This window comes from Oncorhynchus keta, chromosome 19, assembly GCF_023373465.1.
Source record: "Oncorhynchus keta strain PuntledgeMale-10-30-2019 chromosome 19, Oket_V2, whole genome shotgun sequence".
In the NCBI taxonomy this organism is placed as follows: Eukaryota; Metazoa; Chordata; class Actinopteri; order Salmoniformes; family Salmonidae; genus Oncorhynchus; species Oncorhynchus keta.
In genome coordinates this window covers 49,834,467-49,861,164 of record NC_068439.1, presented here as the reverse complement: position 1 = coordinate 49,861,164, position 26,698 = coordinate 49,834,467, and positions in this window count along the sequence as shown.

Genomic DNA, 26,698 nt, shown 5'->3' with positions numbered 1-26,698 from the left:
AGCTTCCTTGGGCACAGGGACTATGGTGGTCTGCTTGAAACATATAGATATTAGACTCGGTCAGGGAGAGGTTGAAAATGTCAATGAAGACACTTGTCAGTTGGTCTGCACATGCTTTAAGTAGACGTCCTGGTAATCCATCTGGCCCCGGGGCTTTGTGAATGTTGATCTGTTTAAAGGTCTTGCTCACATCGGCCACCGAGAGCATTATCACACAGTCATCCAGAACAGCTGGTGCTCTCATGCATGCTTCAGTGTTGCTTTCCTCGAAGTGAGCATAAAAGGCATTTAGCTTGTCTGGTAGGCTCGTGTCACTGGGCAGATTGTGTCTGGGTTTCCCTTTGTAGTCCATAATAGTTTAAGCGCTGACACATCTGACAAGCATCAGAGCCGGTGTAGTAGGATTCAATCTTAATCCTGTATTGACGCTTTGCTTGATTGATGGTTTCGTCTGAGGGCACAAGGGGAATTTTTACAAGTGTCCGGATTAGTGTCCCGCTCCTTGAAAGCGGCAGCTCTAGCATTTAGCTCGATGTGGATGTTTCCTGTAATCCGTGGCTTCTGGTAGAGATATGTACGTACGGTTACTGTGGGGACGATGTCGTCGATGCACTTATTGATGAAGCCAATGACTGAGGTGGTATACTCCTTTATGCCGTTGGATGAACCCCGGAACATATTCCAGTCTGTGCTAGAGCTTGCGTACAAGCTCTCTCGAGAGGCAAATACCCTTCCTTAGAAGGCTTAGTAGAATTGTAGTTAACTTTCCTCCCCTTGTTTTTTTTTTTTATTTGACCATTATTTAGCTAGGCAAGTCAGTTAAGAACAAATTCTTATTTGCAATGACTGCCTAGGAACAGTGGTTAACTGCTTTGTTCAGGGTCAGAACGGCAGATGTGTACCTTGTCAGCTCAGGGATTTGAATTTGCAACCTAACCTTTCAGGTTACAAGTCCAACGCTCTAACCACTAGGCTACCCTGCCGCCCCTAGGCGATATGAACTTGCACCCCTGATGATGCAATTCTGGAGAAAAAAAATGGTGCATCTAACTGCAGCTAATGAAATAAGATGTAAGACAGAGGAGATGACACAGTAATAGAATAGCTAGTGATAGAATATGATGGTGGCACGGAACAGGAAAGGAAGAGAAAGAAATGGAAGGAAACACATACCACATTCCTGAACAAGGTTTTCTGGGTCTTCACCCATATATATATATATATATACACACAATCTTTATGATGCAGTCTCAACTGACATCTGTGTTGCTATTCTAAGAAAAGAGTAGGATTTTTGAATTTAGGTCTTATTTTGAAGTCAACTTTTGGTGTAGAACCACATATGTATTTTGAAGCATAAGGAATTATTACATCCGTCATAGGTGCCATGATTGATATGAGTCTTCTGCCCAGCTGTCCTCCTCTTTGGAACACCTTCAGCAGGTCATCTGAGTGTATATCAAGTTGAGAAATACATTTGGACTGGGAGTGGGGTTGTGGTGATTCTCTTCTCTCACTGTCTCTCTGTTTTTCCTTTTCTTCACATTGGACAGTAGAGCTTTCCACATGTCCCTGAGGATCTCTTCTGTTTCTCCTGAGGGATATGTGGGGTTAAAGTTCACTTCTGCTCTCTGGCTTTTTAACACCATAGGCTGCACTTGACTTCCCTGCAGGTTTGTGCTTCAAGGAGTTTATTGTCACCCCTGGACATCCCAGTCTTCTCAGGTGATTGCGGTAGTTTGCCAGTTTGTATTTCAAACTGGTTCTCCATCCTCCACATACAGTGAAGGAACACTTCTCAGTCAGATTTTTTTGTAACTTCTGTTGAGTGGACTTTACTTTGGTGCACAATTAAGGCGTTCCAGGTCCTAAATGCACATGGACAGTCAATGTATGTACATGGGTAACGGACAGTTCGGCCATAATGTGGGTGCTTTAACTTAATGATGATGCAAAAGTTGGGACCTACTTGACACCAATTCTGAACACCCCTTACATTTCCCCTTACATTCACACAACCTAAAACAACCTCTGATAAAAGTACTCACCAACACTATATAGCCTTTGAATGGGTAGACAAAGCAGCTCAAATGTAGTAGGAAAACATCATGGACCTGTAAATATGAATTTTGTCCATAATTTTTTTATTATGAAATGTTTGATTCAATTATCTATTGATTGATTTTTTATTTATTTCACCTTTATTTAACCAGGTAGGTAAGTTGAGAACAAGTTCTCATTTACAATTGCGACCTGGCCAAGATAAAGCAAAGCAGTTCGACAGATTCAACAACACAGAGTTACACATGGAGTAAAACAAACATACAGTCAATAATACAGTACAAACAAGTCTATATACAATGTGAGCAAATTAGGTGAGAAGGGAGGTAAAAGCAAAAAAGGCCATGGTGGCAAAGTAAATACAATATAGCAAGTAAAACACTGGAATGGTAGTTTTGCAATGGAAGAATGTGCAAAGTAGAAATAAAAATAATGGGGTGCAAAGGAGCAAAATAAATAAATTAATTATATACAGTTGGGAAAGAGGTAGTTGTTTGGGCTAAATTATAGGTGGGCTATGTACAGGTGCAGTGATCTGTAAGATGCTCTGACAGTTGGTGCTTAAAGCTAGTGAGGGAGATAAGTGTTTCCAGTTTCAGAGATTTTTGTAGTTCGTTCCAGTCATTGGCAGCAGAGAACTGGAAGGAGAGGCGGCCAAAGAAAGAATTGGTTTTGGGGGTGACTAGAGAGATATACCTGCTGGAGCGTGTGCTACAGGTGGGAGATGCTATGGAGACCAGCGAGCTAAGGGGGGGACTTTACCTAGCAGGGTCTTGTAGATGACATGGAGCCAGTGGGTTTGGCGACGAGTATGAAGCGAGGGCCAGCCAACGAGAGCGTACAGGTCGCAATGGTGGGTAGTATATGGGGCTTTGGTGACAAAACGGATTGCACTGTGATAGACTGCATCCAATTTGTTGAGTAGGGTATTGGAGGCTATTTTGTAAATGACATCGCCAAAGTCGAGGATTGGTAGGATGGTCAGTTTTACAAGGGTATGTTTGGCAGCATGAGTGAAGGATGCTTTGTTGCGAAATAGGAAGCCAATTCTAGATTTAACTTTGGATTGGAGATGTTTGATATGGGTCTGGAAGGAGAGTTTACAGTCTAACCAGACACCTAAGTATTTGTAGTTGTCCACGTATTCTAAGTCAGAGCCGTCCAGAGTAGTGATGTTGGACAGGCGGGTAGGTGCAGGTAGCGATCGGTTGAAGAGCATGCATTTAGTTTTACTTGTATTTAAGAGCAATTGGAGGCCACGGAAGGAGAGTTATATGGCATTGAAGCTTGCCTGGAGGGTTGTTAACACAGTGTCCAAAGAAGGGCCGGAAGTATACAGAATGGTGTCGTCTGCGTAGAGGTGGATCAGGGACTCACCAGCAGCAAGAGCGACCTCATTGATGTATGCAGAGAAGAGAGTCGGTCCAAGAATTGAACCCTGTGGCACCCCCATAGAGACTGCCAGAGGTCCGGACAGCAGACCCTCCGATTTGACACACTGAACTCTATCAGAGAAGTAGTTGGTGAAACAGGCGAGGCAATCATTTGATGCATGCATGCATCCACTAATTCATGCATGCATCCACTAATATGCAGACACGTTGAATTATTTTATCATTTTAAATGTATTGATAAATGGACACCCATAATATAAAGTAACACAGTTCAACTGCTAAAATTAACTCCACATCCCATTTCAATAAGTCTGTCACCTTTGCACCGTGTTTTACAACATGGAGGCAGCCATGAGCAAACTGTTGAACTGCATGAAAGCACCAATCTCATAGGATTAGGTGTATAATCATTAGATCTCAAATCTGTAATGACCTGTAACCTCACAATTTTTTGGGGGTGCAAAGTGATTGCAGACAATGTCGTCCACAATGTCGTCCACAAAGCATTAGTTAGCTAGCAAGTTACCTAACATGTTCGCTAGCTCAAGAGGTGTGCACTCCTCAGCAAACCTTAATTAGTTCTTGGCTTGGTAAATTCGAAGTTCTTGAACAATCGGTAAATATGGTGTTTTGCCAACTACGTCCTTACAAAATGTAAATCTTGACCTAGTCCTGTTTTACTGATCATAGAAGCTAGCTAGCAACATCGTCTTTTACCTTTAGCTGCCATGCCAATATGTTTCAGACTCAAGCACAAAATGAGGATATTGAGCAATCACTAATAACATTACTGCTTACAATTCTGACTACAACAACACAGACAAACGGTAAACAAAATCAAACACCATGCTTACCTTGACCAAGATTCTAGGTACTATCGTCTCCGCTAATGCGCCAGTGCTCTTTCTGGAAGATTCTTCTCTTGTGCGGTTTGAATTGTTACTCGCCATTAATTCACTTTATTGCTTCACACTCCCCCTACATGATTCAAACTAGTAGGTCTGATTTTTCTTCGTGTTGCATTGATTGCAAGCAAAGAAATCATGTTGAGAGGAGAAACAAAACATGTTTGAGTAAATCACAATGTTTTTGTAAAATCTGACAGCCCGCCATGTTTTTTTCAGTGTGATACACTTGCATGGATGGGTCGTGCCACCTAAACCGGTCACTCAGGATGTCCCAGTCATGCTTATGGACTCTGGCTCAGGGGAGGGACCCACGGCTTTGATTGCTGGGGAACCCAAGGGTCCAGTTATATCCTAAAAGGTGATCACGACAGACGCATCACCCTGAGGGTGGGGTGCACTGTGCGAGGGCAGCTCAATTCGGAGTTGTGGACAGTGTCACATCAATTACCTGGAGCTGTTGGTGGTGTAAATAGTGCTCAGGCATTTTCTTCCGTTGTTGGCAGGCCAGCATGTGCTGGTGAGGACCGACAGTGGTGGCATACATCAATAGATAGGGAGGGGTGCGGTCTCGCCCTCTCTTATCCTTGGCTCGCTCCCTACTGCTATGGAGCACTGCACACTTTCCCTCGCATGGGACAACGTAGCTTCCCAGGCACCTCAACACAGGTGCGGCTCTGCTATCCACGGGGCCCCCTGCTCTCGGGAGCGGAGTCTGCACCCCTGGGTGGTCTCCCAGATCTAGGAAAAGTTGGGCAGGGCCGATGTGCGTTCTCACAATGTGTAAAAGGTCTACATTGTTGATTGTTGTTTCCGATATGGGACCTGAGTGCTCCGTTAGAAACTGATGCTCTCGCGAACCAGCGGGGACCCTCCTTTATGCATTTTCCCCTGTGGACCTCTCTAGCGTGGGCTGAATCAGGGTGCGATGGGAGGGCTTGTCGTTGATCCTTGTGGTTTGTCGTTGGACGACCTTGGTTTGCAGAGATCATTTATTTAGGTCCAGTCTGATGGCATGTGGTTTGTTTACATTTACATTACATTTACATTTAAGTAATTTAGCAGACGCTCTTAACCAGAGCGACTTACAAATTGGTGCATTCACCTTATGACATCCAGTGGAACAGCCACTTTACAATAGTGCATCTAAATCTTTTAAGGGGGGTGAGAAGGATTACTTTATCCTATCCTAGGTATTCCTTAAAGAGGTGGGGTTTCAGGTGTCTCCGGAAGGTGGTGATTGACTCCGCTGTCCTGGCGTCGTGAGGGAGTTTGTTCCACCATTGGGGGCCAGAGCAGCGAACAGTTTTGACTGGGCTGAGCGGGAACTGTACTTCCTCAGTGGTAGGGAGGCGAGCAGGCCAGAGGTGGATGAACGCAGTGCCCTTGTTTGGGTGTAGGGCCTGATCAGAGCCTGGAGGTACTGAGGTGCCGTTCCCCTCACAGCTCCGTAGGCAAGCACCATGGTCTTGTAGCGGATGCGAGCTTCAACTGGAAGCCAGTGGAGAGAGCGGAGGAGCGGGGTGACGTGAGAGAACTTGGAAAGGTTGAACACCAGACGGGCTGCGGCGTTCTGGATGAGTTGTAGGGTTTAATGGCACAGGCAGGGAGCCCAGCCAACAGCGAGTTGCAGTAATCCAGACGGGAGATGACAAGTGCCTGGATTAGGACCTGCGCCGCTTCCTGTGTGAGGCAGGGTCGTACTCTGCAGATGTTGTAGAGCATGAACCTACAGGAACGGGCCACCGCCTTGATGTTAGTTGAGAACGACAGGGTGTTGTCCAGGATCACGCCAAGGTTCTTAGCGCTCTGGGAGGAGGACACAATGGAGTTGTCAACCGTGATGGCGAGATCATGGAACGGGCAGTCCTTCCCCGGGAGGAAGAGCAGCTCCGTCTTGCCGAGGTTCAGTTTGAGGTGGTGATCCGTCATCCACACTGATATGTCTGCCAGACATGCAGAGATGCGATTCGCCACCTGGTCATCAGAAGGGGGAAAGGAGAAGATTAATTGTGTGTCGTCTGCATAGCAATGATAGGAGAGACCATGTGAGGTTATGACAGAGCCAAGTGACTTGGTGTATAGCGAGAATAGGAGAGGGCCTAGAACAGAGCCCTGGGGGACACCAGTGGTGAGAGCGCGTGGTGAGGAGACATATTCTCGCCACGCCACCTGGTAGGAGCGACCTGTCAGGTAGGACGCAATCGAAGCGTGGGCCGCGCCGGAGATGCCCAACTCGGAGAGGGTGGAGAGGAGGATCTGATGGTTCACAGTATCGAAGGCAGCCGATGGGTCTAGAAGGATGAGAGCAGAGGAGAGAGAGTTAGCTTTAGCAGTGCGGAGCGCCTCCGTGATACAGAGAAGAGCAGTCTCAGTTGAATGACTAGTCTTGAAACCTGACTGATTTGGATCAAGAAGGTCATTCTGAGAGAGATAGCGGGAGAGCTGGCCAAGGACGGCACGTTCAAGAGTTTTGGAGAGAAAAGAAAGAAGGGATACTGGTCTGTAGTTGTTGACATCGGAGGGATCGAGTGTAGGTGTTTTCAGAAGGGGTGCAACTCTCGCTCTCTTGAAGACGGAAGGGACGTAGCCAGCGGTCAGGGATGAGTTGATGAAATGGTCTGGAGAAGAGAGGAGGGGATAGGGTCAAGCGGGCAGGTTGTTGGGCGGCCGGCCGTCACAAGACGCGAGATTTAATCTGGAGAGAGAGGGGAGAAAGAGGTCAGAGCATAGGGTAGGGCAGTGTGAGCAGAACCAGCGGTGTCGTTTGACTTAGCAAACGAGGATCGGATGTCGTCGACCTTCTTTTCAAAATGGTTGACGAAGTCATCTGCAGAGAGGGAGGAGGGGGGGGAGGGGGAGGAGGATTCAGGAGGGAGGAGAAGGTGGCAAAGAGCTTCCTAGGGTTAGAGGCAGATGCTTGGAATTTAGAGTGGTAGAAAGTGGCTTTAGCAGCAGAGACAGAGGAGGAAAATGTAGAGAGGAGGGAGTGAAAGGATGCCAGGTCCGCAGGGAGGCGAGTTTTCCTCCATTTCCGCTCGGCTGCCCGGAGCCCTGTTCTGTGAGCTCGCAATGAGTCGTCGAGCCACGGAGCGGGAGGGGAGGACCGAGCCGGCCTGGAGGATAGGGGACATAGAGAGTCAAAGGATGCAGAAAGGGAGGAGAGGAGGGTTGAGGAGGCAGAATCAGGAGATGGGTTGGAGAAGTTTTGAGCAGAGGGAAGAGATGATAGGATGGAAGAGGAGAGAGTAGCGGGGGAGAGAGAGCGAAGGTTGGGACGGTGCGATACCATCCGAGTAGGGGCAGTGTGGGAAGTGTTGGATGAGAGCGAGAGGGAAAAGGATACAAGGTAGTGGTCGGAGACTTGGAGGGGAGTTGCAATGAGGTTAGTGGAAGAACAGCATCTAGTAAAGATGAGGTCGAGCGTATTGCCTGCCTTGTGAGTAGGGGGGGAAGGTGAGAGGGTGAGGTCAAAAGAGGAGAGGAGTGGAAAGAAGGAGGCAGAGAGGAATGAGTCAAAGGTAGACGTTTACCTCTGAACGTTATTTCTATAATACACCCTCCACAAGAAGGTTGTACAAGTGGTGGGCATTCGAGCATTGTTGCCAAAATATAGGGATCGTTCCTTTTCAGAGCTCTCTGGTGGACAGTCCTGCTTTTTGAGCCGTGCTGTTCATTCTCCACCCTTAAGGTGTTTATGCCAGCTATTTCAGCGTGTCATGTGGGAATTGACAGTGCCACTCCAGGGGCTCATCCCAAACTGTGCGTTTTTTTAAATGTGTGCACCGTCTCAGGCCGGAGGGTTTGCGCATGGTTAGTTTCAATGTTTCTGCATGTTGTCCATACTGTAGGGCTATCTTCTTGGTCTATGCCATGTAACAGAGTTCTAATACACAATGTGTATTATCCCTATGTTAGCCTTCTGTAATCCACACACACATTTTTTGTTTGTTTTTTGTTTTGAATTTTACCCCTTTTTCTCCCCAATTTTGTGGTATCCAATTGTTTTAGTAGCTACTATCTTGTCTCATCGCTACAACTCCCGTACGGGCTCGGGAGAGACGAAGGTTGAAAGTCATGCGTCCTCCAATACACAACCCAACCAAGCCGCACTGCTTCTTAACACAGCGGGCGTTCCAACGCTGAAGCCAGCCGCACCAATGTGTCGGAGGAAACACCGGCACCTGGCAACCTTGGTTAGCGTGCACTGCGCCCGGCCCGCCACAGGAGTCACTGGTGCACGATGAGTCAAGGATATCCCTACCGGCCAAGCCCTCCCTAACCCGGACGACGCTGGGCCAATTGTGCGTCGCCCCACGGACCTCCCGGTCGCGACAGAGCCTGGGCGCGAACCCAGAGTCTCTGGTGGCACAGCTGGCGCTGCAGGACAGCGTCCTTAACCACTGTGCCACCCGGGAGGCCCTACACACACATTCTTAGCCTATTTAGCCCATTTCGGATTTGGTTTGGATGTGCTGTGTGAGGCCCCTTTTGAATCAATGTAGTGTGTGGATCTGAAGGTCCTCTCCTACAAGTCACCCTGCCCGTGGCCTCGGCTAAACACATTGGACCTCTCTAAGGGTTATCCGTTCACCCCTCCTGTATGAATTTCGCCCTTGGCGACTAAGGTGACGTTGCGTCCTAATGCAGCCTTCGCCCCTAAGGTCATGACTAGGGTTGCACATTTTGGGGAATATTCAGAGGTGGGAATTAACAGGAATATATGGGAATTAACGAGAATATATGCAAATTAATATTAATACCATTTAAATGTAGATGTTTTTTTGCATTTAATATATTTACCATATCATATTGAGACATAATTGCAAATTATGAAATCCTTCCAATTGAAAAAAAACTCAATTTAGTTACGATTTGAACTTTAATTAAGAGTTAACTCTTCACATGGGATTATTTCAATGAACAACAAAAAAATAAGGAATATTGAATGATCCCAATGATCCATCGCATCTCCCAAAAACGTTTTCAACATACATCTGTAAAATGATAGTCTAGAAACTAAAGCTTTGGATGTCTTCCTCTCAGGCTTCCATGTCTTCTTCCTGGACCTCCTCAGTGAAGACTCTGAGGCCTCATCTTCACTGTCACTTTCCAACCTTGTTGAGGATGGCTTGTTGTCAGGCCTAATAAGCCTCAATTTTCTCAGCTGGCCATTTTTCAACCCTTGTATTGGTGTGTGTTCCAAAACAAAGACCAGTTGCACTCTGAGGCGGCTGATGTTGGTGGGATTTGGAGGATGATGGAGGCAACAAAGTCCCTTCCACTAGGTGGCCGATGAGATATGTTGGCACGACTGCCATATTGCATCTCCATCCCAAAGCCCTTGCTTGGAAGTGTACTTCGCTAGACTGCCAAGAACATTGCCCTCATACAGGCCAAGGTGGCGAGACACAGTAGTGATGACACCATAGGCCTTGTTGATCTCTGCACCAGACAGGATGCTCTTTCCAGCATACTTGGTCTAACATGTCTGGGCTTCAGGCAGAAGTCTTCATGCTTTTTTATGTATTATAAACTGCAGTTTCCTCTGCTTGGAGCAACAGTGAAGTGGGCAGAGCAGTACGGATTTCTTCTCTTACATCTATCTGCAAGGAGAGTCTGAACATCAGGCATGGTCTCCTTCAATCTGTGCAATGGCCACTGCTATAGGTTTCAGGAGTATCAGTTTGCTTACCACTCTCTCCCATAATAAATCATCCAGGAGGATCCTCTTGATGGGCTGTCCATATCGGCACTGTGATATGGCCATTTCTTGGAGAGACTCCTTCCCCTCCAGGAGACTGTCAAACATGATGACAACACCACCCCAATGGGTGTTGCTGGGCAGCTTCAATGTGGTGCTCTTATTCTTTTAACTTTGCTTGGTGCTATAACTTGATGACCCTTCACATACCAAACCATTTCCTTGGCTCTCTTGTAAAATGCATCCATTGTTTTCAGTGCAATGATGTCCTTGAGGAGCAGATTCAATGCATGAGCAGCACAGCCATTGGGTGTGATGTGAGGGTAGGACTCCTCCACTTTAGACCAAGCAGCCTTCATGTGTGCAGCATTGTCTGTCACCAGTGCGAATACCTTCTGTGGTCCAAGGTCATTGATGACTACTCAGGCAAGAAAAAAACCTCACCCAAATGTATAGCCCAGTTGGAAAATCTAAATGGACTGTTCGATTTTTATTTATTTGAATATACACTACCGTTCACAGGTTTGGGGTCACTTAGAAATATCCTTGTTTTTGAAAGAAAAGCAGATTTTTTTTTGTCCATTAAAATAACAAAATTGATCAGAAATACAGTGTAGACATTGTTAATGTTGTAAATGACTATTGTAGCTGGAAACGGCTGATTTTTTAAAATGGAATATCTATAGGCGTACAGAGGCCCATTATCAGCAACTTTAGTGTTTTCTTCTGAAACTTGTCAGTATTCTTCTTCTGAGAAATGACAACGATTCCATGCGAGAAATTACCAAGAAACTGAAGATCTCGTACAACGCTGTGTACTACTCCCTTCACAGAACAGCACAAACTGGCTCTAACCAGAATAGAAAGAGTGGGAGGCCCCGGTTCACAACTGAGCAAGAGGACAAGTATATTAGTGTCTAGTTTGAGAAACAGACGACTCACAAGTCCTCAACTGGCAGCTTCATTAAATAGTACGCGCAAACACCAGTCTCAACGGCAACAGTGAAGAGGCAACTCCGGGAGGCTGGCCTTCTAGGCAGAGGTCCAGTGTCTGTGTTCTTTTGCCCATCTTAGTCTTTTCTTTTCATTAGCCAGTCTGAGATATGGTTTTTCTTTGCAACTCTGCCTACTTATGACCTACTTGCTGTGTGTATGTACTGACATGTGTAACTGATAGATGCGCAAACACACAAAATATGAGGAAAACCTCATAACAGAATGAGGGAAGGCCCAATATGTGGTGTCTAAAATCTCTAAGAAGAGATGTCCTTAAACAGTGCCCAAAAGGGAGCCATTCCTCTGGTGGAGTGGGACCTCAGGCCCCTCCGAAGGCTGCCAGCTTTGCTATTCTATTATACACTGAGTGTACAAATGATTAAGGACACCTTCCTAATATTGAGTTGCACTCCCCATTTGTCCTCAGAATAACCTCAATTAGTCTGGGCATGGACTCTACAAGGTGTTGAAATCGTTCCACAGGGATGCTGGCCAATGTTGACTCCTATGCTTCCCACAGTTGTATTAAGCTGGCTGGATGTCCTTTGGGTAGTGGACCATTCTTGATACACACAGGAAACTGTTGAGTGAAAACCCCAGCAGCGTTGCAGTTCTTGGCACAAACCGGGCAGCCTGGCACCTACTACCATACCCTGTTCAAAGGTACTTAAATATTGTGTTTTGCCCATTCACCCTCTGCATGGCACACATGTACAATCTGTGTCTCAAGGCTTAAAAATCCTTCTTGAAACTGTCTCCTCCCCTTCATCTACACTGATTTAAAGTGGATTTAACAAGTGACATCAATAAGGGATCATAGCTTTCACCTGGTCATTCTGTGTCATGGAAAGGGCAGGTGTCCTTAATGTTTTGTACACTCCTTGTAATTCAATATAATAGCCTCCACTAACAAGACAATCGTTGAGGAGAGAGGGGCCCAACCTTGCAGGTGGGGGATCCAGGGAGCGAAGAGCTAGTTGCTTTTAAAGCTCTCTTTCTATCTAAGTAGTTTACTGGACATAAACGGTGGAGATGTTCTTCCTCCGTGGAAGTGAAGGCGACGGGTGAAAAGCTCTAAGGTGAGACTACTTATGCTACCGTCTGGGCAAGTAGGGAATTCGTTCCGAGTTAGCTACTGTAGCAATCCTTATGTTACAGTATGTGCAGGTAGAACTGCTAGTGTGTGATTAGCTAGCCAAGTTAATGTATGCCTTGCGGCGTGGGTTAACCCAGTCTCGATATCTAGCCGTGAAGCTAGCTTAGTCGAGTAGAAAATTAATTCTACTCGAAGCTGAAACTTTCCTTTTGGTCACTTGGTCAATACAAAGGACCAGCTGAAAATCCTGCGTTCAATGACGTAACCACGGCGCACCTGAGAACATTTACGCAGAAAGACGGGGATCAAGTCGTCCTGAGGAGAGCTCCCAGAGAGTAACTCTCTTTACAAGGAAGAGAGGTGAGAATGACGTGAGGTGGGCAGGGCAAGTGGTTCCTTTATAAGGAGGTGACCTCGTTCACCACTCAACCCGTTTGTCTCCAACAGACGGCTGTCATTGGTTCTTCCGAGACTGAGTGATTCAGAGCGAATCCCATCGTGAGATATCGAAACAAGTATTTGGAAGATACCTATTCTGGTCATTTATAAGAGTTAGCCCCTCTCTTTTAACGTATAACTTATTGATTATCCTGTCTTTGCAGATAAAGACTGCCATCTTCTCACCTCCAACTAAAACAGGTAAACGGGTACCTGAAACCAGAGTGTGAATAACGGGGGAGCCAGGGAGAGCTAAGCTCCCCGGAATAAGACATGAGCTCATTTTAAAGGCAACAAAAGTACAACTTTGAGATGCGCACCGACACCAAGACACTTCAATCTCATCGGAGAAAGCATCTGTGTGCGCAAAACAAGAGTCCCTCAGTATGTGTAGCCAATGTATCTGATGATGTCTGGCCAAAAATAATTTAACATGTCATTCTCTTTTCGGCCAGATTGCGAATTGAAGGAAAATGGTTAAAGGGTAACTCTCAACCCCAATTTTAGCCTTTGCCCAACCCCTTCAAGTAAAGAATATAAATAAATTCAGGTGAAAAGTTGTGAGTCGGGGGAATTGATCATAATTATTCGGTTTTTTTTTTTGGGGGGGGGGGGGTAAACGTAAACCTGTGCTGTGTGTTTTGGGCTTTCGAGCCCTTGTGGATTGCGTAGATCAGGGGTGTCAAAGTCAAATGGACGGAGGGCCAAATAAAAAATTTAGCTACAAGCCGAGGGCCGGACTGTTCGAATGTTCATTGAAAAATGTTTAAATGACGCATATAGTCTAGTGAACCTAATTGAACCTACTGAAAACCTAACAAATATATTCCAATATGATCAGATAAATAAAGCAATATTTTCTTATGGCTCTGTCAGTAATCTTTAATTTTCAACAGACACAAAAGACAAATTTCCTTTATATAAAAATCCCCATAACATGAACATTAAATGAAAGAAACCGGTATTCAAGGCACCATCAGTAGCCTATATTTTCTATTTTAGCAAAAGTGGGCTAAATTTACTTCAAAGAAAAAAACAATAATAGCAATTTTCTATCATCCACTCAACTGAAATATTTTAAAAATATAATTGGATTGAAATACAATAAAATAAAGTGCAAAAATCTATTAATCAAAAACAACACTTTGTTTAAGGAGAAGTAACATGCAGTGAAAACAAATATTAAACTTTAACTTTTAAACTTGAACTGAGTAAAAACTCTAAATATGTGATTGCACAGTAATGTTCACTTGTTTGAGGTTGAGGGTGATACTTGGTGGTGTCCCATCTTTTCCACAAGTTCATCAATGTTCGGGGTAAGGCTCTGAGCTGAGGAAATCCTCAGAATTGAGTGGAGGTGTTCAGCAGTAAGTCGACTTCTGTGTGATGTTTTGTTCAAGTTCATCAAAGAAAACAGTTGTTCACACAGGTATGTGCTGCCAAACATAGACAACGTTTGAGCAGCCTGGATGCGCAGCTGGGGCATTGTGTCGGGGAGGAAACGGGCGAACTCCGCAGCACCCACTGCCGCATATTTTGCCCTCAGTGCATCATTGCATTGGAGGTCAATCAACTCCATTTGGAGGTTTGGTGGTGAGCTTTCCACGTCAACAGCAAATGGGTTACCGAGCAGTTCCAACCTGCTTTTTTGTGCTTCAAAGTCAGCAAATCGGCGTCGAAAGTCAGCGGCAAGCATACCTATTTTATCAGCCAACTGTGCGCTCGGGAACGCACTGGTAGAGAGCTTCTCTTTCATGGTCTGGCAGCTGGGAAAGTGGCTCAAATTTTCTTTCCGCATCTGCGTCTCCCACAGAGTCAGTTTGGTTTTAAATGCCTTCACTGTACTGTACATATCAGAGATGACACGATCCCGACCCTGCAGCTGCAAGTTCATTGCATTCAGATGACTCGTAATGTCACACAGAAAAGCCATTTCACACAGAAACATTTCGTCTCGGAGTTGTGTTGTGTCTTTCCCTTTGCTGTCCAAGAACAGACAAATCTCCTCACGAAGCTCGAAACATCTTTGAAGCACCTTTCCCTGGCTTAGCCATCGCACCTCTGTGTGATAAGGCAAATCACCATGCTCCGTTTCTAACTCCGTCAGAAATGCCTTGAACTGGCGGTGATTCAAACCTTTGGCTCTGATAAAGTTAACTGTGCGCGTGATGATGCTCATTACATGCTCCATTTTCAAGGCTTTACCGCACAACGCTTCCTGGTGTATGATACAATGATAAGCTGTCAGCTCACCTGTCGCGTTTTCCTCTTGCATCTTTTCCCGTATCTTCGCCACCAGTCCGCTCCTGTGTCCACACATCGCAGGTGCTCCGTCGGTTGTCAAACCCACGAGTTTTTCCCAAGGCAGCTCCATCTCATTTACACATCTTGACACCTCTTCATACAAATCATGCCCCGTAGTTGTGCCATGCATAGGACGTAAAGCCAAAAACTCCTCTGTCACGCTTAGGCTGGAGTCCACTCCGCGGATGAAAATTGACAACTGGGCAATGTCAGAAATGTCGGTGCTCTCATCCACAGCCAAGGAATATGCAATGAAATCTTTTCCCTTTTTCACAAGCTGCTCTTTTAGATTGATGGACAACTGGTCTACTCTCTCGGCAATGGTGTTTCTGCTCAGACTCACATTTAAAAAGAGTTGCCTTTTTCTGGGCAAACTTCGTCACAAACTTTAATCATGCAGTTTTTGATGAAATCCCCCTCCGTAAATGGCCGGGCTGATTTAGCGATCTCTTCTGCCAAAATAAAACTGGCCTTGACAGCAGCCTGGCCTTGTGATTTGGCTTTTTTGAACAGAGCCTGTCGAGATTTGAGGCCTCGTTTTAATTCCTCTGCCTTTTGTAGCCTTTGTTCCATGTCCATATTCTTGTTTTTGTCCGCGTGTTTCGTTTCATAATGTCGTCTCAGATTATACTCTTTCAGTACCGCCACACTTTCTCCACACAGAAGACACACAGGTTTTCCAGCTACCTCCGTGAACAAATACTCCGACTCCCACCTTGTTTGAAACCCCGGTTCTCAGTGTCCACCTTCCGTTTTGCCATTTTTGATGGGTATCTGAAAGTTAATTTTACTGTGATGCTGACAACTGCTGTGCCAATAAATATTGAAATGAAGCAGCCTACTGCTCGGTGCGTCACCGTTGCATTGTGGGAAATGTAGTATTGGTGCGTGTAAAAGATCTGCGGGCTGCCGGCTTGCTGCGGTCTGCGGGCCGGTTCTAATAATAAATCAAGATCATCCCAGGGGCCGTAAAAAACCTTCTCGCGGGCCGGATGTGGCCCGCGGGCCTTGACTCTGACATATGTGGCGTAGATGATTCCGGGTCTCGGCCCGTGTGTTAATCATCGTGCACGTGCGTTATTTATTCAAGGTACACTTCACTCTTTTGTTTGTGTTTCAACCCTTTGTTTTTGTAGCGTGTTTGTTTGATCTACGTCCCCGTGCCTTTACACCGCACGCCGTAATTTGGGCTGAATAAAAAACCCTAGACGCATGAACGCTTAATGTCTCCTGATCCTTCATGCCAGCACCTACATGTTTTTTTTGTCTTCGTAAAAGCACAGATGGGTAGGAAATAACCAGTGACACGTTGAATTTGGTCACGTGGAACTGTGCCCTTACTGCCGTTTGAGTTTGGTGTAACGTCAGTAGTCAAGGATGCATCATGCAAAATATTTTTGGCACACTCCACTTACCAAGATCATTGCCAAGTAAGGCGCGCTGTCACCTGCTTTTAAAGTAAGCATTGAGGTGGTACCACCCAGCGCATTTAGAAGGGAGTGTATTTCATACGGAAACCCTCCCTTGAGATGACGTGGAGACCTCTTCTAAAGGTGCCTCTACATCACGATTTCAATGGTAGAGTTGAACGACTAGGGGCAAAAAGAGCTAGATTTGCTACTAAAAGACCCAAATATCACTTGCAACGAACTGTCAAAATGAAGACCAGAATTGATGTGCTTCACTATAACTAAGCATAAAACATTGTTTTCATGACATTATTAAATTTATTGTTCACATTTTTGGGGAAGCGTCAGTGTTTTGTTCGAGACCGATCCAAGACCAGCGCAAATCGAGTCCGAGTCAAGACCAAGACCAGGGGGGGGACGGGGACAAGGGTTCCGAGACCGCGTCAAGACTGAGACCATAGTCAAATTTTTTATGGCGGTTTTGGAACAGTGGCTTCTTCCTTGCTGAGTGTCCTTTCAGGTTATGTCGATATAGGACTCGTTTTACTGTGGATATAGATACTTTTGTACCTGTTTACCTCCAGCATCTTCACAAGGTCCTTTGCTGTTTTTCTGGGATTGATTTGCACTTTTCGCACCAAAGTACGTTCATATCTAGGAGACCGAATGCGTCTCCTTCCTGAGCGGTATGAAGGCTGCGTGGTCCCATGGTGTTTATACTTGCATACTTTTATTTGTACAGATGAACATCCAAGGATGAACCAGACTTGTGGAGGTCTACACTTTTTTTTCTGAAGTCTTGGTGTAACGGATGTGAAACGGCTAGCTTAGTTAGCAGTGTGCGCTAAATAGCGTTTCAATCGGTTACGTCACTTGCTCTGAGACCTTGAAGTAGTAGTTCCCCTTGTACTGCAAGGGCCGCGGCTTCTGTGGAGCGATGGGTAATGATGCTTCGAGGGTGACTGTTGTCGATGTGTGCAGAGGGTCCCTGGTTCGCGCCCGGTTATGGGCGAGGGGACGGACGTAAAAGTTATACTGTTACATTGGCTGATTTCTTTTGATTTTCCCATGATGTCAAGCAAAGAGGCACTGAGTTTAAAGGTAAGCCTTGAAATGCATCCATAGGTAAACCTCCAATTGCCTCAAATGATGTCAATTAGCCCATCAGAAGTTTCTACAGCCATGACATCATTTTCTGGAATTTTCCAAGCTGTTTAAAGGCACAGTCAGCTTCATGTATGTAAACTTCTGACCCACTGGAATTGTGATGCAGTTAATTATAAGTGAAATAATCTGTCTGTAAACAATTGTTGGAAGAATTACTTGTGTCATGCACAAAGTAGATGTCCTAACCGACTTGCCAAAACTATAGTTTGTTAACAAGAAATTTGTGGAGTGGTTGAAAATGAATTTTAATGACTCCAACCTAAGTGTATGTGAACTTCAAATGTATCTTGGTTGTAAAATTGAGAACTGAGCAAGCCTTCTGGTACAGGGGCGGGCAGACACTTTCATTCATTACTGTTTGACCCATCAACAACAACAAAAAATAGGACGTTTTTGAGTGAGGTGACCATGTGGAATGTGCTGCTCGCACTGATGCGACCAATGAAACATTAAACTTGCGCAACCAAGTCCTAAGGGTCACAGAATGTGACTAAATGTTCACAGTCTGGAGCCCTGGGCCTAATGACAATTGCTGAATGATATTACGCTTGAGTTCTTTACATTCATCAAATGGCGCATGCACAGTGCACTGGATGCTGGAATTATTTTGGATTGGAGGAATGTGCAGCCGCAGGTAGCCTACTTTTTGAGCACGTGCACCCAATAGAGGCTCCCCGAGAGGCACAGTATAATTCACACTGCCCGAAACCCTTTCTGCCAGGCGTGCTAGCATACAATGTTCCATTCTGGTTGACTCTTAACACTCAACCTGTGACCTCTGACCTTTCCCCTGTAGTTGTACCAAGGAAGAGTCCTCCCACCCAGGCCAAGAAGTCTAAAGGTTCTCCTGAGCCCACCATAGAGCTGGAGATCCAGTCAGAGTGTAACTGGGAACAGCATCGGAAACTGGTCCTGGGCGTTCTGTGTCGACGCATGACCCAGAACCGTCTGTCCGAACCCTTCAACATCGGCCGCTACCACGTCCACCTCCTCTCCAACACACAGACATGCAAGGCCGAGGGCTACATCATCATATTGAATGTAGGTGGATAATATCCATTCGAATAAAGTGTTTTAGAAACAGAAACTTCATGTTTCTGTCTTAAAAAGCAGTTACTTGGACCAACTCATGCTGCCATACAGATAATGTTCAGAATTCCTCCATGTTTCAGTTTATTTTTTTTATGCATAGCTCCATCACTGCATAGAATCAGTGACGATTCAATGCTCATCCACTTCCTTACTTCAAGGTGTGCATCCAGTAAGGCTAAAGACGACAATACCGATGATATTGACGTGTCCGATAGTGAAGTCACAGATGACCGTGATGAAGATGAGGAGGAAGAGGGCATCCCTAAGCCAGAGCCGGAGATGCAAGTCAGCGTGACTCGCTTTCTGACTGGAGTGGTGCCAGCAGGCAGACTGAGAGCCAGGAAGAAACAACCAGCCAGGTGGGCTAATTATGTTCACTTTACATTGATTTTAGTCTTGTAGCTAGACATAAAAAACAATAATAATAATGACCTAGCATAAAGGGTAGTTTGCAGTGGTTTTATTGTCATTGAGGACCTTCAAATTGTAATTTAAACATTTTGGCTACGTTTTGTGAAAAGCTCAATCCTCCACATTTTCTTTATGTTTCTTTCTTTCTTCTGCCCCAGGTGAACGGTAAATCATACTCCTAGGCCCGGCTGCCGCTGGGGCAGATGGGAGCTCTGCACCCGACCAATCGACTGGCCGCGTTCGTCACCGGAAGGTTGCGCTCTGTAGCGAAGGCCCCTCAAAAGCCTCTCGCCTGCTCACCCAGGTTGAAGAAAACACCTGTGGGTGCTGGGCGCTTAAAGACAGCAGGCACTGCTGTTACTCCTTTAGGCAGTAGTAGTGTTACATCTATGTCTATGGCCCAGAAAGTATTCCAGACACCAGCAGGTAAGAGGGAATAGAGGCTTGAGGTAGAAGTTTTAACCTTACTTCAACACTTGTAAATGTTTTATTGTGTTAAATATGATGTAATTAGACAGTTGAGTAACCGAAGCCTGATTGTTCAAATTTCTGTATGTATTCTCTCATAAAAGTTATCTTTCTCACACTGTCATTGTTGTTCTTCTCTAGGGAAGATCAAGCTTCCTCCCTACAAACCACCATGGTCCCTAGGTGTCACCAAATCTAAAGGAAAAACCTCTAATAGTCAAACCACCACAGACCCTAAAGACCCAGCCGGCTCTCACCTGCTGCTGATCCCCATGGCCTCTCCTGCCCCAGGGACCTCCCCAGGCTCTCCCCAGGGCTGTAAAACGTATCATCAGACTAACGGACAGATGATGAAACCGGTACCTCTGAATCAGGTATGTCACATAAAGGCCAAGAATCAAAAAAAGACCCCTGGTGTACTCATGCATGTGTACACACACACACACACACACACACAGCCTCAACGCCCTCTGATATATTGTTGTCCCCGCAGGTTCTGCTATCAAGCCGTCTACCCCCAACCCCCCCCCCCCCATTGTTTCATCATCTTTTCCATGTTGTGATTCAAAATATTTTAATGTCCAAACTAATCCAGTGATTGTCATGAGTTTTGGGTTGACATTTAGGCTATATTGTTATATTTTTACTGTAAAAAAATGTCTCCAGAATGTATGTATGTATGTTTGTTTGTTTAATAGAGATGAATCTTCCTGCATCTTAATGTGCACTAATGTCATAGGCTAATTTATTTGAGTGGAAATCTCAAAACACATGAGCTAAATGGCTATCTCTTAATATAATACCCACTGCTGGTAGCTGTGTACTCATCTAACAGAAAGGTTGCAGTTCTAGCCTACCGCCCAGTTTTACATTCATATTTGAGTCATTTAGCAGACGCTCTTATCCAGAGCGACCTTAGTTAGTGACTGCATACAGTTTCCATGAAGCCTATGCAATCCCAGTGGTCAATGCACATTTAACATGCTCCGTATCACAAATCCATATCAGATATCTCGGTTACAAAAATAATTGCTGTTGAGCTGAAAGTAATTGAGAGCTGAGAAATTCAAATCATATCTACAGAAAGCTGATAACCTCCTGTCTTCGACTGTGATAACAGGAAGGCTGTGTTTTACCCGCAATATGATTTAAAAATGTTATACCATCAGAACACTTTATTGACCAAATACTTATTTTCCACCATAATTTGCAAATAAATTAATAAAAAATCCTACAATGTGATTTTCTGGATGTTTTTTTTCTCTCATTTTGTCTTTCATAGTTGAAGTGTACCTATGATGAAAATTACAGGCCTCTCATCTTTTTAAGTGGGAGAACTTGCACAATTGGTGGCTGACTAAATAATTGTTTGCCCCACTGTAGCTCTTATTTATTCATGTGTTTCTCTCTGTGTAAGTCCCAGTTGTCTCAGGCTAGCTCTCTGGGTCAGGCAGGGGCAGCTAGGGGCTCTGTGAAACCAGTGGCTGCTGTTCTACGCACCGAAAGCGGCAAGATCATACTTCCTGCTTCCACACCAGGTGAGCGCATACAGGAACAGGATACCCACATTTGGTCTCCTCACTCTTGTCTAGAAGGTTATGTAAGTTCTATATCTAAAAAATGAAGTACAAACCACGCTGAATTGGAAGAGCGTGATAACTGTGTTTTTAAAGTCCATTGGCAGACTATATGGGTAAAACTCTGACTAGAATAGGTTGTTGTATAAGTCTGTCATTCTAACTGTGGTGTATTTCCTTTATCCACAGCAGGTGGAGCGGTCTGCACAGTGACAGTTATGAAGAGACCATCAACAGCCACCTCCCTCTCCAACACCACCTCAGCAGCCAAGGAGGCTGTGGAGAAGGAGAGCGCTGAGGAAAAGGAGTGTACACACTGGATTATCCACCCCTCTCGCTGACCCCTAGCCCACAGTGCTCTGCGTCTGCCACTGACCCTGAGAAGAAGGACCAGGGTAGAGTGTCTGGGGAGGCTGAACAGTCCTCAGACAGCCCAGCAGAGGAGAGGCCAGAGATAGGTAAGGAGGAACCACAGGCCCCTGTCTGTAATGGATCCATGGGAGAAGAGACTTCCACAGAGAAGGACGACATATCAACTCCTACAGAGAAGTCCCTTATCAATAAATACTTGATCAATAGGCTTTCTGCTATGAAGTATCCCCTTGTGGACAGCGCCTCCCTAAACAGTGCCATCTGGAGGCCATTGGAGAAACCGCTGGCGGTGGGTGAGCGTGATCCAGGAGGCTGGGGCCTGTCTCTGACCAAGGGAGAGGCAGCCGTACTGGTAAAGGCTCTCTTTGAACACGAGGGCATAGTAGTGGGTCGGAAGGGAAAGGATGGTATGGTCACACCAAAGCGCAAGGATAACCTGGTCCAACACAATGGAAAGAAGAGCTCTGTGACACTGAAGGACAAGGGTAGCTGTCACACAGAAACAAAAGTGTAGCACAACGTCTCAGAAAGAAACTAACAACTTGGTCCCACAAAAAGAGGATAGCTCGGGCCCACCAAAGGAAAATTATAGCTTGATCACTCAAAGCAAAAGACGGCTTGGTGACATCAAAGGAAAATGATTGCTTGCTGACACAGAAGGGAAGGGAGGCTTGGCAGATGGCTTGGAGGCTCCAACTGTGAAGAGAACACGACGACTGCCACGCTTGGACATTTAATCCCCACCAACTGAACATATCACTACTACCCCTGTGGCAACGACTGGGGGGTAGCTGGCCAACGTTACACAAGCCACGGGTAGTACCCGTACCCCAGTGTATCGACCTGGGGGTATTCTTGTGACTAACACTGGGGATGGTGGCCCTGCCACTTGGGGTAGTCCTCCTAAGGTACGGAAACCTGGAGATAGCCCTACCTGGCCCCTGAAACTCGGGCTGGGTTAAGCCCTGCGGTGAAGACTGATGGCAGCGCAGCCAAAACACCACGAGTAGATAGCCCGGCCAGGACAACCCAAGCTGGGGTTAATAGCTCTGCAGCAATGACTAAAGGAAGCCCGGGTAAAACACCACAAGCTATGGGTCGGCCTGGAACACAGCCTGTGACCTGCTCTGTCGGTGGGAAGAGTCTGACAAGGCCTAGTGGAGCTGAGACTTAAGGCTGCTTTTCCACACTGCCTCCATTGGTGCATCTCGATACACTGTGGCTCAGTTGGTAGAGCATGGCGCTTGCAACGCCACGGTTGTGGGTTAGATTCCCGCGGGGGACCAGTATGAAAATGTATGCGCTCACTATTGTAAATCGCTCTGGATAAAAGTGTCTGCTAAATGAATACAATGTAAAAATGTACAGTAGTTGTCTACCTCGTTTCCTCTCCCTTTATTCCAATGATGATGCATTTCAGCCCAGTTCCAACCAGAGGAACAAGGGAATCATACTCAACACGTCACGTCAACAGATGTGTCATTAACTAACTGTCATTAAAGGCAGCACTCCGGTCCAGAAATCCCATTGAGACCGCCACATGTGCCTGTTCACAAATCCAAAGGACCCTGGACAGTTGTTTGTGTGAGTTAACCCTGTCTCAACTTTAGTACTCATTTGCCTGCCTGCCTGCGAATAGACAACAAAGCAGACAATAATTTACACCTACAGGACAGTCAGTTTTCAGAACATCTCTAGTCATTGAGCGAAACGTTAAATGAATTAACTGCATGCATGTATTGAAGGTTTGGCTGCTGTTTGAGTAGTTGTACATATGGGACATTAGCCCCATGTTGGGGTGAATGTGGGATGTCCTACTTTTTTGGTGAAGTCAATATTGTTATTAGTCAAATCAAATGTATTTATATAGCCCTTCGTACATCAGCTGATATCTCAAAGAGCTGTACAGAAACCCAGCCTAAAACCCCAAACAGCAAGCAATGCCGGTGTAGAAGCACAGTGGCTAGGAAAATCTCCCAAGAAAGGCCAAAACCTAGGAAGAAACCTAGAGAGTAACCAGGCTATGTGGGGTGCCCAGTCCTCTTCTGGCTGTGCCGGGTTGAGAATATAACAGAACATGGCCAAGATGCTCATAAGTGACCAGCATGGTCCAATAATAAGGCAGGACAGTTGAAACTGGAGCAGCAGCACGGCCAGGTGGACTGGGGACAGCAAGGAGTTATCATGTCAGGTAGTCCTGAGGCATGGTCCTAGGGCTCAGGTCCTCCGAGAGAAAGAAAGAGAGAGAGCGAATTAGAGAGAGCACACTTAAATTCACACAGGACACCGAATAGGGCAGGAGAAGTACTCCAGATATAACAAACTGACCCTAGCCCCCCGACACAAACTACTGCAGCATAAATAATGGAGGCTGAGACAGGAGGGGTCAGGAGACACTGTGGCCCCATCCGAGGACACCCCCGGACAGGGCCAAACAGGAAGGATATAACCCCACCCACTTTGCCAAAGCACAGCCCCCACGCCACTAGAGGGATATCTTCAACCACCAACTTACCATCCTGAGACAAGGCCGAGTATAGCCCACAAAGATCTCCGCCACGGCACAACCCAAGGGGGGGGCGCCAACTCAGACAGGAAGATCACATCAGTGACGCACCCCTCCTAGGGACGGTATGAAAGAGCCCCAGTAAGCCAGTGACTCAGCCCCTGTAATAGGGTTAGAGGCAGAGAATCCCAGTGGAAAGAGAGGAACCGGCCAGGCAGAGACAGCAAGAGCGGTTCGTTGCTCCAGAGCCTTTCCATTCACCGTTCTTTCCGCTCACCTTAGTGTTGTAGAAAGTTGATTACTTGTGTTATTTAATAATCAAACCCCTGTAATTTTTGAAGATAAGTTCTAGGGAAGGTCTGTACAAATATAATGGACATGCATGACCACAAAACAGGTCAATTACTTTCTGGTCCATTTTGAAGTTACCAATAGGCCCTAATCTTTGCAGCTGAAAATCATTGATTTCAGATAAAACATTCATGTGTTTGTTCATGTCAAAAACACTGTAAATGTTATTTCTATGTGACTGTAAAGACTATGCATTATAGCTGCGATTGTTGTGTCCATTCATTTTAAATACACTCTTAATTTCATTACCAGGCTTTTTGGAGTTCTCATAAAAGTACTCATTAAGTCTTTAGCAAATAGAATTTCTACTGTGCTTTGGCAAAGTGGGTGGGGTTATATCCTTCCTGTTTGGCCCTGTCTGAGGCTATCATCAGATGGGGCCACAGTGTCTCCTGACCCAGCCTCCAGTATTTATGCTGCAGTAGTTTGTCAGGGGGGCTAGGGTCAGTTTGTTATATCTGGAGTACTTCTCCTGTCTTATCTGGTGTCCTGTGTGAATTTACGTATGCTCTCTCTAATTCTCTCTTTCTCTCTCTCAGAGGACCTGAGCCCTAGGACCATGCCTCAGGACTACCTGGCATGAGGACTCCTTGCTGTCCCCAGTCCACCTGGCCATGCTGCTGCTCCAGTTTCAACTGTTCTGCCTGCGGCTATGGAATCCTGACCTGTTCACCGGACGTGCTACCTGTCCCAGACATGCTGTTTTCAACTCTCTAGAGACAGCATGAGTGGTAGAGATACTCTTAATGATTGGCTATTACAACTTCAGCTACCTTTTCTGACAGTTGATGCTGCTGCTGAGAACGCAATCCTGTACACATTCCTTTACCTCTCGTTGGAATTCACAGATTTGCGGTGCACCATCCTTCGTAGGCCAGAAGGCTATACTGGAAAACCTAAACGCTATCAAAATAACAAGATGGCGGAGTTGCAAATGTTCTTCTGTGCAAGGGTGTTTATTTACAAAGTGATTCCAGAAGAAAAACAACAGTACTGCCATCAAACATATACCTTATGGGACAGCTAAAAACAATGCTGCCCCATTCACAGCTCAATCCAAAATGGCCTCCCCATGAACTGAAAGGGAGGCTCCTTTTGTAGGGCTAGCCCCTCCCCTCAGAACAATTAACACTAATTAATTATGCAATTACCTATACAAACCTACATTTTCCATTAACTAAACATACTAAAGGATATACAGTTCAACATGTTTATGAAACAATATCACAACATAACATTTACCAAATAACATCACTACTGACAGTGTCTTTCAATATGCACACTTACATTAATGAGCCATTTGGGACAGGCACTACAAAGTCAGCCCATTCCCTTAGCTCGGGTCCTTATCCAGCATACCCGGAAGCTACATTGATAGAGGAACAGAACAAACAAACAAACAAACAAAGCTCTCATCCATAACATAGATACGTATAATACATATTGCTTATATTAACTATGAACATTGACATAAGTGTGAAATGTATGTACTAAGACAGAGATGTTAACTTGTGTGTCGACCCACATTGTTACCTTATCTGATAATGGAGCAGGGAGGAGTGATGAATGTGTGCATGCGTTAAAGAACCAAATGCTGCCCGCGGCAAGTGACGGACTTCTACTTTACAAAAGCCAACTGACATTTACTCCTGAGGTGCCGACTTGCTGCACCCTCGACAACTACTGTGATTATTATTTGAACATCTTGGCCATGTTCTGTTAGAATCTACACCCTGCACAGCCAGAAGAGGACTGGCCACCCCTCATAGCCTGGTTCCTCTCTAGGTTTTGGCCTTTCTAGGGAGTTTTTCCTAGCCACCGTGCTTCTACACCTGCATTGCTTGCTGTTTGTGGTTTTAGGCTGGGTTTCTGTACAGCACTTTGCAATATCAGCTGATGTACGAAGGGCTATATAGATCAATTTGATTTGATACTATTTCTTTTATTTCTACAGTCACAACCATGTTAAATATTTTAATTTGCTTTATGAATTGCTTCCCTGTCTGTTTTACAATGTTAGTCCTCGTTCAGTGATTCTCATGTCTGATTTTTGAGGAACTTATGCATAACATGTTAACATTTTTGTTATCTTACTTGTAGTCAAAAGACATTTGTTTCAATCTTGTGTCAAAAACAATCACGATTAAAGCCATATATGTGTGTGTGTGTGTGTGTGTGTGTGTGTGTGTGTGTGTACAAATACTCTTTGTAAATGTTTGTCTGACTTGAGGGTTGAATAATGCTTCTCAATGCATTTTTTTTTTGTAAAGAAAAGACTGCTAAGTCGGTCACTGGGATGTGCTGGCAGGATACTGTGGCCTTAAATGAATTAAACCGTATACATTTGTTGTATACATTGCAGTTGTTGTAACCTGCCGAAACGCGACGAGGTGGTGGAATAATATCGAATGTGGAATAATAAAATGGAACACAAGAAATAAACCATT